At 46.2% G+C, this 17,156-nt stretch overlaps 1 protein-coding gene across 5 annotated transcripts in view; it reads left to right on the forward strand.

Moving 5' to 3' along the window:
- The window catches only part of ARHGAP6 (Rho GTPase activating protein 6), an 825,592-nt gene that overhangs the window by 676,755 nt on the left and 131,681 nt on the right, over positions 1–17,156 (forward strand). The gene's annotated exons all lie outside the window — the stretch shown is intronic.

A 17,156-nucleotide genomic window follows, 5' to 3' on the forward strand; every position in this document is an offset into this window, starting at 1 on the left:
CTCGGTGTTATTTTAGACGGAAAACTCTCATTCCATGAACAAATAAGTTCAGTAGTTAAGAAATGTTTCTACCGTCTTTGAATGATTAGATCTCTTGCCACCTTATTAGATCAACCTTCATTAAATATTCTTATTCATTCGCTCATTATTTCATGTTTAGATTACAGTAATGCACTATACAAAGGAATCACTAAAAAAGAAATAAAACGTCTTCAAATTATTCAAAATACTGCCATTAAAATTATTTCAAAAGCATGAAAATACGATCACGTCACACTTCTTTTGATCAATGCTCACTGGCTGCCTATAGATCATCGAATTTCCTATAAAATAATGTTACTGACATACAAGACCATAACTTCCGGCCAATCTGATTTTATTAACAGGCTACTTATCCATCATACTCCCCATCGTATATTACGCTCATCTAATCAAAACTTGCTATCCATTCCCTCTCTAAGATACATTAACACTATGCATACTAGCATGTTTTCTGTTACAGCCCCTACTATCTGGAATTCAGCACCAAATTATATAAGAGAAATTACATCCCTTGATAAATTTAAAAGTAACTTGAAGGCATTTCTTTTTAAAGATGCTTTCGGTGTATAATAGTCCTTCTAAGGACGGTAATGGAAACCTGTTCCATGCCATTTTTTTAATCATTGTAGCCTATTTTACAAAATACTAGACTATTTATTTTATTGTTCCCCTTCCTTTTGTTCTGGTCCTTTTCCCCCGCTTTCTCTTTTTACAAATTGTACTTCCGCCCTTTTCTATCCTGTATCGATAAGCTAATGATTGTTTGTAGCATTATTTATAATTTGTTTTTAACGTACGCTCTTTTTATATTTTGTTCTTATATTATGTAGAACCGCTTTGAATTTTGATAAGGTGGTATATCAAATTTTTAAATAAAGCTGAAACCTGAATTTGGGGAAATCTCTCAGGCAGGTGACACATATTTCTCTTTTTTGTACTTGGTGTGGCAAGAGACTTATTTTATTTCATTTTACTCCAGATAAAGGGAATTCCTGCCTTTTTTTTGTTTGTTTTAAGCAAACATAAGTATCATTTTCACATGTATCCAAAGGCCATACCACAGAATAGGAAAGGATTTTTGAAACTAAGCCAACAAGTGTAGTCTACTGAGGCAGGCTACTTCCCTGTATACTGAAGTCTTGGAGCAAGAACTCTGCCAATAAAAGTTACCGTGTTTGCCGGCATATAGGACACAGCGGCATATAAGACACACACCCTTTTTATTTTTAAAGAAAAATAATAATTTTCACATTTTTTCATGAATTTCTATAATGATTTACTGTATTAATTTTATAGTTGTTTATGTCTACAAAAATGTAACTAGGGTAGTTGGGTACCTTTTAAACTTAATCTTCAAAACCCAGAAACAGCATGACATAGACCTCCGTGTCCAAGAGAGAGCAGAAACAACGTGACACACATATATAGTGCGTACTTGTGAGACCTTGCAGCGTCCGAGAGAAAGCAAAAATGCTTTTTCGGTATCTCAAAGTTACCAGTGAGTTTCGCCTTTCGGATCATTTCTTTGTTCTGACCAGTCATGCCAAGAAAGGGAGGTTGGCGTCTAGAGTCTTGATTTTCCTGGTGGATTAAAATGGCCATTTCCTCCGCTTTTGTGGGCTGTGGTAAACATACACCAATTGCATTGAAAGCACACTCCATTAGAGGGGTTGTTGCCTCTTGGGTGAAGACTAGAGCTGTTTTGCCTGAGGAGATTTGTAGAGCGGCTACCAGATTCTACAGGGTAGATGTAGCAGCCAGGAAAGACGCTACTTTCAGGTCCTCCATTTTGAAGGCAGGCTTAGCTCTGGGGATTGCTTTGGTATGTCCCTAGCATTCAAGCCTACTAGACACATTGCACTAGAAAGAAAGATTAGATTCATACCTCGATAATCTTCTTTCTTGTAGATGTATCTAGTGTTTCTGAAGCCTTGCCCTATATGTGGACTTTGCCTGCCATGGAATCTGTCTGGTGCTAGAGAAGTCTCTGCCTTTCAGGAGAGCCAAAAGGAAAAAGAAATCTCCAGACAGTGTATAGTCTGCTATATAGCGAGACATGCAAGTAGCTATGAGCTCTATATAGACTTAGTGCTGGTTGCACACGTTTTTATAGCAGCTGTTTGAATGTTATATTTTTTATTGATAATGTTTGTATCGGGGAATTTTCCCCGTTTTCTTCCTTCCAGTTATGTCTTTTATTACAGTGCTATTTGATTGCTTTTGTATGAACTGAGAGGGCAGCAGCAGCTCCCTGGGAAGTAGGTGGACTTAAAAACATGATAGTTTTCTGCAAGCAACTTGCAAGTTGGGATACAGAACCCTAGCGTTCAGGACCACTAGACACATCTACAAGAAAGAAGATTATCGAGGTAAGAACCTAATCTTTCTTTGCGGAGAGGAGAGCTAGAGCAGAGAAATGATGCCTCCAATAATAGCTCAATCTAGTCTTCAAAAACCCCAGTGTCTCTAATAATAGCCTGAGCAATTATTGCAGAGAATATGGTATTGATATTTGAAAAATAATTTTACCACATCTTGGGAAGAGAATTTGTTGAGGACATTTGGAGTGCACATGATGTCTGAACGTTGGAGAATAACAGTGCTGGTTTGAATTAGCCATCCAGTAGTATACGCTGGCACAGTTCAAGTTTCCAAGCATGCAACCTCATTTTTCAAGCCCCTCGGTTTCACTTCTGTGCCAGAATCCTCACTGAAGCTCAGTTAGTAATAAAAATTTTAACTGGATACTTACCAAGTTCTATTTGCTTCAGCTTTGCCAGTGCAGAATAGTTTGATAGTATTATACAGGGAGATACTTTCCACTTAAAAATGTGACTGCAGCTATGAAACATACAATCACTGGAAAGCCCTCTGGTGTCTGATGAAGATTATATCATCTTCTTCCCATATTATTCCACTTTTGCTTATCTGATTTTGAGTTATAGATTATTTAAAAATTTGATATTCTTTCTTTGCTTTTGTGCCTATTAATTAGTTATTGATCACTTTAAAAGTATCCTTCATTTGGTTATCCATCATTACTGGTTCTGGCAATTAATTCTCCAGCTTCTGATTATCCTGTGCTGTCTGGTTTTGATACAAAAAAAAGAATCTAGTAATTGACCTCTAATAGCTGAGGGACCATAGTTATGTATTAATATTCATTCGTTGTTGTTCCATTATGAAGTTGTGACTGGAGCTTTCATTCAGAGTCTTTAATTTCAATAGAAATTTTCTTTCTTTTAAATAGGCCATTCTGCTGTCTTTGCCATTCTATACCATATAGGGTACAGTATCACCTCCTGACTTTAGGAAGCATTCCCATTATACCTCCTTGCAGCTGGGATTTCATCATCATCTCCTGCTCCAGTCATTCTTTGCATTGCTGTGTTGGTGTGCAAAAGCAGGATCCCAGTTCTGTAGCCCACGGTTCTAAAATAGTGGGTCCGGGATTCTGCCATACAGCTGACGGCTATTAAATCACTGCAGAAATTGCAGTGTGATTCTTTTGTACAGAGGAAACTGCATCAGGGCACAAAGGCAGACATGAGACTGTACTCAAGATCCGATTCCAGCCACTTTCGTCCCTGTCTCCTTCAGTTTTGGGATTAGAAAAGGACACTAGCAGGAGGCCATGGATTGAGATCTTGGCCGGATATAGCAGGTGTAGCTATTTAAATTGTCTTTGGCTGTTGTCCTGAGGAAGACGATCATAAAAGGGGCAGGTAAGAGTCATAATAGGTACAAGATGTTTAGTACCAATGGAAGATGTAGGTTTGTTTTCCAGCCCTGATTTTCTTAAGGAAATCAGAACTGTACGCCAATCCAGGGAATAGGGGTAAAACTATCCAAAGCATCTCCATCCTAGAACTGGGTCACTTGAGAGCTGGACCCCATACATTGCTCTTTTCTTTATAATAAAAAGGAAATAATGCTATTTACTTAAGGCTTTCTCTCATTTTGTGTCTTTTAGGGAAAATATTTAGGTCCCCTTTTATCAAGCCGCATTAGAGGTTTTTTTTATCGCCGGCTGTTGTGGTGAAAGCCCTGACGTCAAGAGTGCAAGTAGTAAAATGGTTATAGGAACCTCAGACCACTCTCTTCTGTACTGTGCTTCTCTGGGCCTGAATTTTTGTGGGCTAGTTTTATGCAGAATTCTTTCACCATAAGGCCTGACTCCTCCTCAGGCCTGAAATCTTCCATCTCCCAGCCTATTTCCTCCTCAACTTCCATCTCCCCTAGCAATTTCTCTCAGCTTCAACCCTTTCTCCTTCCTTGGGAAGTTTACCCCCTAGCCTTCTCTGCCTCTTCTGCTTGATGGATACTAGAGAATGACACGGTGACGGTTTACCCGCGGCCACCGCATTTAAGCCGCGGTTCACCACCGAAAACGGGGAAGAAAACTAGCAGTCGCTGCGGTGACGGGGACAAGGCCATTCACCGACCGCGGAAACGGTGAACAGGTTTGTCCCCGCGGGCCAATGTACCCCCTTCTAGGAACCGCTATTTACCTGTGTTTCACCGCTCCTCGCTCGTCTGGCCAGCAGGCCTGCCTCCGTCCAAATGAGGTGGGCCCGCCCCTCCCCTCCCCTGCCTCCCAATGGCCTCCCCTAAGATCGCCGGCAGGAGGGTACCCAACCCCTCCTGCTGGACCCCCCCCCAACGACCCCTCCCACCCCGGAACCCCCTTAGTCTTACTTTCCAAGTTGGACCGGACAGCTCCTCGCTCGTCTGGCCAGCAGGCCTGCCTCCGTCCAAATGAGGCGGGCCCGCCCCTCCCCTCCCCTGCCTCCCAATGGCCTCCCCTAAGATCGCCGGCAGGAGGGTACCCAACCCCTCCTGCTGGACCCCCCCAACGAACCCTCCCACCCCGGAACCCCCTTAGTCTTACTTTCCAAGTTGGACCGGACAGCTCCTCGCTCGTCTGGCCAGCAGGCCTGCCTCCGTCCAAATGAGGCGGGCCCGCCCCTCCCCTCCCCTGCCTAACCCACAGGATCCTAGGGCCTGATTGGCCCAAGCACCTAAGGCCCCTCCTATAGCGGGAGTGGCTTTAGGTGCCTAGACCAATCAGGCCCTAGGATCCTGTGTGTTGGGCAGGGTAGGGGCGGGCCCGCCTCATTTGGACGGAGGCAAGCCTGCTGGCCATACGTGTGAGGAGCCGTCCGGTCCAACTTGGAAAGTAAGACTAAGGGGGTTCCGGGGTGGGAGGGTTCGTTGGGGGGGGTCCAGCAGGAGGGGTTGGGTACCCTCCTGCCGGCGATCTTAGGGGAGGCCATTGGGAGGACCGGCAGGAGGGGTTGGGTACCCTTCTGCTGCGATTGTCGGGAGGGCCGTTGGGGGGGTCTACAGGAGGGGTTATACGTAAATAAAGAAAAGTGAATGGGATTGCAGTGGCGGTGACGGGGCGGTGAATGGGGTGGCAGTGGCGGTGACGAGGCGGTGAAGAGGATGGTGAGACGGGGACGGGGCGGTGACGGGGATGGTGAGACGGGGACGGGGCGGGGACGGGGATGGTGAGACGGGGACGGGGCGGTGACGGGGACCAATTTTTTCACCGTGTCATTCTCTAATGGATACCTCTATTTTCATTCCTTGACCTCAAATATTTGCTGTTGACCAGATCTATACTCCCTAGCATAGGGGTGGGCACCCTCAGTCCTTGAGGGATTCAACTCAGTTAGGTTTTCAAGACTTCCCTATTAATAAGTATGAAATCTGTTTGCTTACAATGGAGGTAATGTATGCAAATAGATCTCCTGCATATTCATTGGGGAAATCCTGAAAACACAACTGGGATGCATCTCTTGAAAACCAAGGTTGTCCACCACTGCTCTAACCCTCTACAGTTTCCTATCAGCATAGCCTTCTCTTATTTATTCAATTTTATATACTGTTCTCCCAGGGGAGCTCAGAATGGTTTACATGAATTTATTCAGGTACTCAAGCATTTTCCCCTGTCTATCCGGCGGGCTCACAATCTATGTCCTCCTTTCAGCCCCACTCTTAATACACACCCCACCTCTTATTTCTAAGCCTCCAGGCACTCGCTCACACCTTTCCTTTTTTTTTCTCCTTTCTGAGGCATACCATCAGTTTCTTTTCTCTTCCCCCGGTCTTCTCAACACATATCCATTTTTCTGTCTTCCGGTCCCTATGCCATACACCTAGTTCCCTATAGCCCCTTTCCAATTTTATCCATCTTCTCTTCTTCTCCTCCTCCTCCTCTTCTGGCATAGCATCTCCCTCCTAGTTGTTTTTTTTTCTACCTCATCCCCCAATTCTGCAGCAAGTAGAGGCATCATCCTTTTCTGAAGTCCTGGGTCTGACAGTTTCTTTGAACTCCACAGTGGAGTAGAGAATGACATGTTGGCTGTTACCCGCAGTAAGCCGCGTGTGACCGCTGATAACCCGCCGAAATAGTGGGGGGAAAAACAGTGTTCACCGCGGCTACGGGGACAAGGCCCCTTGGAGCGGTGAATGGCCTTGTCTCCGCAGCTAAGGGAGGAAACACGCGCGGTCACCGATTGCGCTCCCTCCCACCTTACTGATTGCCGTTGCCCCGTCCGAGCATCTCCCTCCCTCCCTCCTTACTGATCGCTGCCACCCTATTGCTGCCACGGCCACCCCATCTGATCATCTCCATTTCTCCTTCCCTGCCTCTTATCTTCGCAGCAGGCAATTTCAAAATTTACTGCCTACAAGCAGCCGGAGTGTTAAAATCGCATGTAGCTGCCGTAAAGGTAATCTCTGATGCAACCGGAAGTTGCATTAGAGACAACCTTTCCTGCAGCCACAAGCGATTTCAATGCTCCTGCTGCTTGTAGGAAGGAAATTTAGAAATTGCTTGTCGCGAAGGTAAGGGGCAGGGAGGGAGGAAAGGTGGGGTGGAGAAGAACAGATGCTGAAGGGAACTAGGTAAAGTGGGGATAGCATGCTCAGACAAATCAGCAGAGGTTGCTGCCCGCTTGCCTGGGAGAGGCGCTGCTGTGAGCGCCAGTGCATGTGGACCAGAATGAAGAGGCAACTGACATGCCAGCTCCAGAGAAGAGTGGCTTTAGGTACTAGCTTGCATGGGCTGAAGTTAAGAGGCAGGAAGTGTGCACAGCTGTTGGAAGGTGCAACAGCTGGGGGAAGGTGGCCACAGCTGTTGAGAGTTGGAATAGCAAGGATGGACTGGGGAAGTAGGGAGGAACAGACGCTGAAGGGAACTGGGGAAGGTGGGGTGGAGAGGAACAGACACTGAAAGGAACTGGGGAAGTGGGGAAGGTGGGGTGCAGAGGAACAGATGCTGAAGGGAGCTGGGGAAGGGAGAGAGGGAGGGAAGGTAGGATGGAGAGGAACAGACGCTGAAGGGAAATGGGAAAGAGAGAGATTCCAGGTTATTAGGGGAGCGGAGAGAAGAAGATGGGTGCCAGACCAAGAGGGGGGGGGGGGGGGGGGTGGAGGGAGAAATGAAAGGGAGAGGCACAGTAACAGAGCATATGGAAGAGACAGAGAAGGCAGACAGTGGATGTAAAGAAATGAATGAAGATGAAGAAAGCAGAAACCAGAAAATAAAGGTAGAAAAAAAATTTATATTTTATTTTTTTTGCTTTAGGATAAAGTAGTATATTAGTTATGTTGATAAAAATTTATAAAGAAAGCCCTACCAGCTGAACATCTCTTTCTCTAGTTAAGAACTTTGATTTATAAGGAAGGAATAAGCTAAATATTGCAGTACTGAGGCTTGTATGGATGCTGCGGGGACAGTGGTCGCAGGGACAGGGTTGGGGACGGTATTTGTGGGGACGGGGTGTGGACAGTGGTCACAGGGACAGGGTCGGTGGTCGTGGGGATGGGGCAGTGATGGGGACAAAGTTTTTCCCCTGCCATTCTCTATGGTAAACTAGACAAAGCAACCAAAAGCATATCTTCTCCTGAGCCTATTAGCGGCTGAACCAGCAACCACTTTTGTCACTTTTACTACCAAGTTAGTAGTTACATGCAGAGTGCATAGATTAAAAAAAAAAGTAACACAGGTTTAGGAATAAAATGTTAGATGCTGAAAGGAGGAGAAACGTCTAAGTGAGCAGTTCACGTCAAGGGTATCTTGTGTTTTATTATTTGTTTGACCTTTCTGCCAATATCATTATGATAATGATAAGTCATTTATGTGCACTCAGAGATATATACAGTACTCCCCTGAAATTCGCGGGGGTTCCGTTCCACAGAAACCCCTGTGAATCTTGAAAAACCGCGAATATGGTTTTTCGTCGGGGAGACGGGAAAGGCAGGAGATAGCAGCCGGAGTGCCGGCGAGTGATGAAAATCACTCGCTGTATGCTCCGACCGCCTTTTCCTGCACTAAAGTCGGGCCAGAATTCTCCTAGGAGAGATAGCAAAGGAATAATTCTATATGAAGCTTCAAAGATTTAGCCAGCAAATATGTACATGAATGTCTGTATTCTAGTCATTTATACATACATAAATTACAATTTAATCATTTATACATACAGTACATAAATGACAATTTTCCAGCTATCCTGTATTCTATAAATCAGTGTATCGCAAACTGTGTCCTGTCCGAGATTCCAGATGTGCCGCAAGATGCCGGGGAGGAGGAGAGGAACCGGCGCCAGCTGACTGCCTACAGGACACGTCTCTCGTGGCGAGAGGCACATCCTGTAAGCAGTCAGCCAGTGCCCCTCCTTCTCCTTTGGGATGAGGAACCCTCTTTCTCTCCGCGCCTCTTCCCTTCCAGCACCCCTCACTGGCAGCTCAGGGCCCCGTCTGGAAGGCCTTAGTGCATTTACGGACATCGACATGATGTCACGCATGTGTGTGATGTCGTCACATCAATGTCCGCGCACTTCTGGATGCCTCGAGCTGCAGCCACCACGTTTAGTGTTCCATGGCTTTCAAAGTTTGCGAGACACTGTGCATCCTTATCTTTCACAAAGGCAGGTTGGGGTGCACACTTACACTATAATGTATGCCTATATGTCCTCAGAGTAGACACAAACATTGACATCAGCTCTATGGATGGCGCAAATGCTTGCATTTAAAGACATAAACTCAGTTTCTCTACTATTCTATAGAAAAGCAGGCATCTACGTACTTTCTGTCATCATAAAAGCTCCAAGTAGGCATGATGTAGGTGTCCCTACATAGAATTGCTCTCCAAGTGTGTAATAACTATATCAGCTTTTGGAATTTATTAGAATACAAAATTCTAGGAGAAAATTAGCATTAATCATTCTGGTTGAATTAATGTTTTGTTTTTCTGCTTGACAAAGATTACTATACTAGGATTAGAATCTAAAAAGCAATGCTAAAATGGAATTTTATGAGATTTATTGGACATACAATATGTGAGAGAAGTGTATTCTTTTTTTTTTTTTTTAACAGTGCTGTAAAGTAAGTGTGGCACATCAAACTCGTGTGCTTAGAACATTCTGAACTTATCTATTTAGTTGATGATGGCGACCTATGGGTATTGCCAAATAAAATAAATATAGCTGCTTGATCCTCTTTTCTACAGTTGCTTGAAACAAACAGCATACGATTCTTTACAAATGGGTTAAGCACTCCAACTTGCAAGTTACTTGCAGAAGATTTAGGTCATTTTCTTCTCTCTGCCCCCTTGTCTCTAGGCAGCGCCCCTCTCCTCAATTTTAACTCTAAGTTGAGAAAATTCCCTTTCATCGGCTTTGCTCTAGATTTTTTATTTTTGTGTTTTAATTTGGGGCTTCCCTGTGCTAAGAGGTGCCCAGTAGTCCTGGGACAGCTCTTCCTGGGAGAAGGGTCAGATATCAGGGTCTGCAGCCTTAATAAAATTATTTATAGATAGATAGATAGAAGGATAAAAAGGATGGCCATACTTTTAAAAAGAGTACCTTCCTGTCCAGCCTTCATTAATACTTGGAAGCTTGGGGTTAGGTCCCCTGGGAGCAGTGCTCACCCGTGCGGAGTTAAGCGCTTAAACGCAGACTGATTTGACCCCATGACTGGTTGGGATTCTTGGCGGAGGTAGGCTGTATCTCCCCCCCCCTAAGAATCATTTGGAAGCGTGAGGGGTCGAGGGTTTCAGGTTTTTGGACTCTGAATAAAAGGCAATCCAAAGAGATAGGCCGCTGGAGCCACTCTTGCTTGTTTGAGGCAGAAATCCCTTTTCCATTTCCAGCTGCAGTGAGTGCAGGCACAGCACATGGCAGATGGAATATTGTGGTGGGTTTGAATTAAGCAAAACTAAGGGTTTCTGGAGTTGTTCCAAGGATCCCTCACCTATAAAATCCTATTTAGAGTGTTTTTGAACTTTTTGGTTTTGATTCCACAGGTTGTTTTTGGGTGCCAAAATGCCGCTGTGGCAGCCATCTTGGATTTCCTGATTTTATTTTAAAAGCTGCATCAAATTTGGTAAAAATCAATTTTTTTATGGACTCCTCAGGTCGTTTGCACCCCATATCGTGCCAGCTTTACACTGGATGGTTGACACTTGAGGGGGGTTGGGGGGCGGTAGCCATGGTTCTAAGCACCCTCTGGTCATTCCATGGTTCAGGAGGAGCAGAAATCTCAAGATCTGGGTCATAAAGCCCTATTAGTGCCTCTAAACTGTGATTCAGCGTCACCAGTGGTGCGCTTTTGCGTAGATGCCCATGACGCGGATAGACTTGGTAAACTGACAGAAGTCCTCTGAGGTCCCACGCCTAGGAAGTGACATCAGAGGGAGAGCCGATGCAGGTAATGAGTTGGTAATGCTGCTCGTGTCAGGGAAGTTAAAAAAAGTACTGGGTAGGGAAGGGGTGCATGTGTGGCAGGGGGGAATGGGAGGCAGAGAAGAAGGCGGGGGAGGAGCACCACTGCTCTGGGCTCCTCTCACCCTCGTTACGCCACAGGAGTAGAGCATTTTATTGCAGGCCAGTGAGGTAAATGCTCCGATGCTTATAGGAATTGAATGAGCGTCATAACATTTTCCTTACCAGCTCGTAGTAAAACGCTCTACTGCTGCTTGATAAAAGGAATCCTTAGCTTGGTGGTTTCCAGATAGTGCTTCTGGGCAAATATGTTGGAAAGGATGCTCAGATAGACTAACATAATGGATACTTGGCCAGGAAAACTGATTTTGAAAAGTGATGATTTGTAGGTGTCAGGGGTCTTTCATGTCCTCTTGATATTCTATCTCCCTGTCCATTGCCAACTGAGTACAAAGGATAAGTTGAGCCACATGCGATCTGTGATTAGGGGGAAATAAATAAGGCCCAATATTCAGAATGATGTATTTGTTTCCCAGCATGCCATGCATGCATAACTTATTTATCTAGTCATTTTCAGCCCTTATCCAGATAAATTCAGGTCATGTAAATTGCTAACTAGCTAAATTATAGCTGGCTAATAAAGGCCAGGTTGGGTAGAAGGCTAGAGTCAGAGTTAGCAACTATTCATTTAGTGGCAATATTCGGCAGCTAAAGGGATAAATTTAGTTTAATTGATTTATATTCTGCCCCTAAGCTGATCTGAAAATTCACATATACAATTAAAATACAATAAAACAGAAACCAAGAAAATCAATCAAATAGCTATCTGCACTTGCTACCCTTTTTCAGAAGGACTTGCAAAACACATGTGCTTTTAACAATTTCTTAAATTTTCCAGTATCATTCATTATCCTAATTAGCATTCATTATCCTAATTTGGCCTAAATAAAATAAATAATTGCTGGAGCCATCACTGCCTGAAATGGATATTGCTGTTGAATGTATTTATAAAGTTAGTCGTCTGTAGTTTTCACATTTAGGGACCCCTTTGCAAAGCTGAAATAAGCACTAATCATGGTTACCTCAACAAAAAATGGTGTACTGTGGGGTGTGCGCAGTAATTTTGCCATGTGCATGTGTTATCCATGTGTAGGTGATTTGTATACTGCTTATATAACTCGGATACTCCTAAGCGTTTCCCTTTTTGACCCAGTGGGCTCAACAATCTGTTACCAGGGGCAATGGAGGATTAAGTGGCTTTCCCAGGGTCAAAAGGACCCACCAGACTACTCCTCCCTAGGGCATTTAGAGAGTAGGTGTGTTCTGTGCCTATTGGTTAGTAAAGCTACATTGCCACATGCTAACCAGTTAGTGCAGGTTTAATACATCTTTACCACCTACAAAATAGATGGCAGTAGGAGCTCATTCAATAATAGTCATGTGCTAATGTGAACTTTAACACATGGCCATTATTGAAGTATTCAGAAAATCATCCCTTTCACCCCAGCGGTTAAAAATTTCAAAAAAGGCCTTGGTGCACAGTAATGACCCAAATAAGGGTTGGGTGGTTAGGTAAAGGGGCACTTTAGGATTTTTTCCCCCCAAAATCATCATTTTTATTAAGAACAAGCAGAAAAAAAAGTAAAATCAGTTTCACTTTGAACACTGTCCCAACTCTCCAGTTCCCATTTTTGTTGGGTTAAAAAAAAAAACCCAAAGTATATATTTTTATTTTTTTGTTAATAGTTTGATATGATAAGCTGTTTTGTTTGCAATTTCAAGAAATAAAATACCAGGGCAAGTGATTAACATTATTCAAAGGCTGCCCTGTCTGAAAATCTAAGCCTGTATTTTTTTTTTTTTTTAATAGAAGTATATTATTACTACTACTACCATTAATTTTTTCTATAGCGCTACCAGATATATGCAGCGATGTACAGAGTCACAAAGAAGACAGCCCCTGCTCAAAAGAGCTTACAATCTAAACAAACAGGATGTCATGGATACAGTTAAAGGGAATGGTTAATCTGCTGGCTGGGTTGGTGGGTGTCAGGTCAAAAGCGCGCCGGGACAAAGGCGCGCAGACAACTGAGCGCAACGCGGAGGCGCATGCCGAAGAAAATGACTGTTTTAAAGGGCTCCGGGGTTTGTGGGGAGGGAACCCCCCCTTTACTTTATACAGATCGCGCCGCGTTGTGGGGGCGTTGTGGGGGTTTTTGGGAGTTGTAACCCCCCACATTTTACTGAAAACTTCACTTTTTCCCTAAAAAACGGGGAAACAGTTAAGTTTCCAGTATAATGAGGGTGGTTACAACCCCCCAAACCCCCCACAACGCCGCCGTGATCTGTATTAAGTAAAGTTCCCCAACAAAACCCCCCATCGGAGCCCCTAAAAACACTCTTTTTCTTCGGCGCGCGCTTCCGTCTTGCGCTCAGTTGTCGGCGCGCACCTTTGTCTTCTGCAATTTTGTCTATGAACCGGGTTGGTGGGCAGTGAGGAACATGACTATGGATTGAAGGCTGTATCAAAAAGATGGGTTGTCAGTCTGCTTTTAAACAAGGTATATAGGGAAGTTAGTCTGGTTCCTTAAGGCCCTGATGCTCAAAGCACACTGGGCTTGCAACGTTACATTTAGACTGGTTTTAGACAGTATAAATGAAAAGTTATTGTGTGCCCAAGGCACAGAGGCTTTCAGTACTGCTTTTACTATGCACAGAAGCAGTGACCGAAAGTCCTAGGCAAACGAGCTCACTAGTATGAGGCCATGAATGATTCCCTCCAGTGCTCAGAGAAATAGCACATCCAACCCTCTTGCCCTAATATCTAAAAACTGCCAACAGCTCCTGAGCAGGCTTTAGGGCAGTGTATCTCAAACTGTGTGCCTCCTGAGATTTCAGGTGTGCCGCGGTACACTGGGGAGGAGGAGAAGTTCCGGCGCCAGCTGACTGGCTACAGGACATACCTCTTATGGCAAGAAGCACATCCTGTAGGCAATCAGTGGGTGTCAGCACCTCTTCCCTTCTGGCACCCCTCACTGGCATCTCAGGGCCCCGCCTGGAGGGCCTTCACACACCCACGGTCATCGACATGATGATGTCACGCATGTGCGTGATGTCATCATTGCGATATCCGCGCATTTCCAGGTGCCTCGAGCCACGGCCAGTACCTTTAGTGTGCCGCGGCTCGAGAAAGTTTGCGGGACACTGCTTTAGGGTATGGGATGAGGCAGCTGATGAGGGATGGATTAAGCAATGACCGTGTAACAGCTAGAAATTGTTCCTAATGCCAGTATGATTTCACCTCTACATGCACCCTGCACTGGTGTAGTGAGGGTGGGAGGCACTCCCCCCCTCTTCTCTGCCTCCCCCCCACCATGCGTGCATCCCTTCCCTTCCTGTTTAGTCATTCACGCAGCGACGCGGAACAAGGCAGGAGCGCGAAAAGCTCACACCTGCCTTTTGCCCACTTTTACGCTGCTGCAGCTAGTTCGGGAGTCAGCCAGAGGGAAGGGCAGGATCACCGGAGGAATTAAAATAAGGTACCGGGGGGGGGGGAGTTTGGAGGGGGTACGGAGGGGCCCTGCTTGCCTGCTTGCTTGCTTGCCTTGGGGGGTGGGGTGCTCTGTCTGCCTCGGGGTGGGGATGAGGAGTACAGGAGGAAGAGACAGAGCAAATAAATGCTGAAGGAGGAGGGAGCATAGGGACAGGGACATGGAATAATGCTGGAAAGGGGAGGAATAAAGATACAGAGATGTGATACTTAATGGAAGGGGAGGAAATGGTACACATGGATAGTGAAGAAGAGAAGAAAGATTGTGCACATTGGGAGGCCTTGCCTGCCTGCTTGTATCAGGTTGTAACTGGGCCACTGCCTGTAACTGGGCCTCTAGGCCTGCCTGTCGCTAGGCCTGCCTTCATGCCACTAGATCACCAGAGGGGAAGACAGGGTACAAAGCCTGGCAGGGAGAGTTTGATTCAGAATGGTTTGGGATTTTTTTTTCTTGTTTTCCTCCTCTAAATCTAGGGTGTGTCATAAGGAGCAAAAAATACAGTACTGGCGTGCAGCCCTCGCACTCTTCCAGTAGCAGCTGCAGGTCCCAGGCTGGTGTGGGTTAATTGCTAAGGGTCTCCCCAGACAGGTCTATAAGCCAGAACAGAAGGCTGAGCCCAGCATTTGCGGTGTCTGTTGACTGGGCATGTGCACAAAAGCTGTGCCTACCACACAGCTCTTGTGAGCAAGTGCCAGAAACATTCCTCCCCCTTTAATATCCAACAAGACTGCATATGATTTGCATGCTGTTGGTGCCGAGTGTTGGTGGGTAATTTAGATTTGCCATTCTGCCAGTGTTTCCCAAGGTTGTTTCCTATAAGGTTGTTTCCTGTGCATCTCCTCCTAAGTCAGGGGTCTCAAAGTCCCTCCTTGAGGGCCGCAATCCAGTCGGGTTTTCAGGATTTCCCCAATGAATATGCATGAGATCTATGTGCATGCACTGCTTTCAATGCATATTCATTGGGGAAATCCTGAAAACCCGACTGGATTGCGGCCCTCAAGGAGGGACTTTGAGACCCCTGTCCTAAGTCTTTTCTGTCATTCTTCCGTAAGGAGAAAAAAAATTACTTAATCCAGCTTTTGGGTAATAAAATTCAGTATTAAATTTGTGGCCATAGCCAGCATTTGAACCAAAACACTTGGATTTCTGTTGTGGAACTGATACTTGTTTGTTCATGTTTGAGGAGGAGCAGTGGGTAGAACAAGGGTTCAGAAGCAGAGCAAAAGATGGGGGTGGATCTGAAGCAGGCATTGATATAGCTGTGGAAATGTATATGTTCATCCACTCAAAGCCGTGGGGAATAAGATGAGTCATCTAGCCTGTTCAGACTTGATAGATCAACTGGTCACTTTCCTCTCATTTGTTATATAACTACCTTCTGATGTACAGTGGTGCCTCACACAACGAACTTAATCCGTTCCAGGAGCAAGTTTGTTATGTGAAACGTTCGTTGTGTGAAACGCGTTTTCCCATAAGAATACATGTAAAACAAAATAATTCGTTCTGTAGCATAAAATATGCTAAGATGACATAAAAAAAGATAAATTTTTGGTTATTATTTTTATTTAGATACATCTAAAAACATAATTGTTTTTTAAAACAACACACATTTTTTAAATTTAAAGACAGACTAAGTAGAGTCTAATTTTACAGTGAGAGGGCAGAGTCTCAGCGGCAAAAACTGGGACTTAACTGTTCATTTTTTTTTTTTTTTCTACCGTGTTTCCCCGATGATAAGGCAGGGCCATCAAATAAGACAGCCCCCCCTTTTTAGAAAAAAATGTAAAATAAGGCACCCCCCCCGCAAATAAGCCACCCACCGATACCTGCGCTTACCCGAATCGGGTGGTACGGTGGGTGACTCCGTGTAGTCCCTGGCACCCCCGACACGATCGGGGCAAGAGGGAGCTCAAGCCCTCTTGCCCCCCCGACTCCCCGACACGATCGGGGCAAGAGGGAGCTCAAGCCCTCTTGCCCCCCCCGACTCCCCGACACGATCGGGGCAAGAGGGAGCTCAAGCCTCTTGCCCCCCCGACTCCCCGACACGATCGGGGCAAGAGGGAGCTCAAGCCCTCTTGCCCCCCCGACTCCCCGACACGATCGGGGCAAAAGGGAGCTCAAGCCCTCTTGCCCCCCCCGACTCCCCGACACGATCGGGGCAAAAGGGAGCCCAAGCCCTCTTGCCCCGCCGATTCCCCAACTCCCCGACAATATCGGGCCAGGAGGGAGCCCAAGTCCTCCTGGCCACGGCGACCCCCTAACCCCACCCTGCACTACATTACGGGCAGGAGGGATCCCAGGCCCTCCTGCCCTCGACGCAAACCCCCCCTCCCCCCAACGACCGCCCCCCCCAAGAACCTCCGACCGCCCCCCCAGCCGACCCGCGACCCCCCTGGCCGACCCCCACGACACCCCCAACCCCCTTCCCCGTACCTTTCTGTAGTTGGCCGGACAGACGGGAGCCAAACCCGCCTGTCCGGCAGGCAGCCATCGACGGAATGAGGCCGGATTGGCCCATCCGTCCCAAAGCTCCGCCTACTGGTGGGGCCTAAGGCGCCTGGGCCAATCAGAATAGGCCCGGGAGCCTTAGATCCCTCCTGGGCCCATGTGCCTCAGGCCCCGCCCCCAGGAGGGACCTAAGGCTCCCGGGCCTATTCTGATTGGCCCAGGCGCCTTAGGCCCCACCAGTAGGCGGAGCTTTGGGACGGATGGGCCAATCCGGCCTCATTCCGTCGATGGCTGCCTGCCGGACAGGCGGGTTTGGCTCCCGTCTGTCCGGCCAACTACAGAAAGGTACGGGGAAGGGGGTTGGGGGTGTCGTGGGGGTCGG

This window comes from Geotrypetes seraphini, chromosome 6 (assembly GCF_902459505.1).
Source record: "Geotrypetes seraphini chromosome 6, aGeoSer1.1, whole genome shotgun sequence".
Lineage (NCBI taxonomy): Eukaryota > Metazoa > Chordata > Amphibia > Gymnophiona > Dermophiidae > Geotrypetes > Geotrypetes seraphini.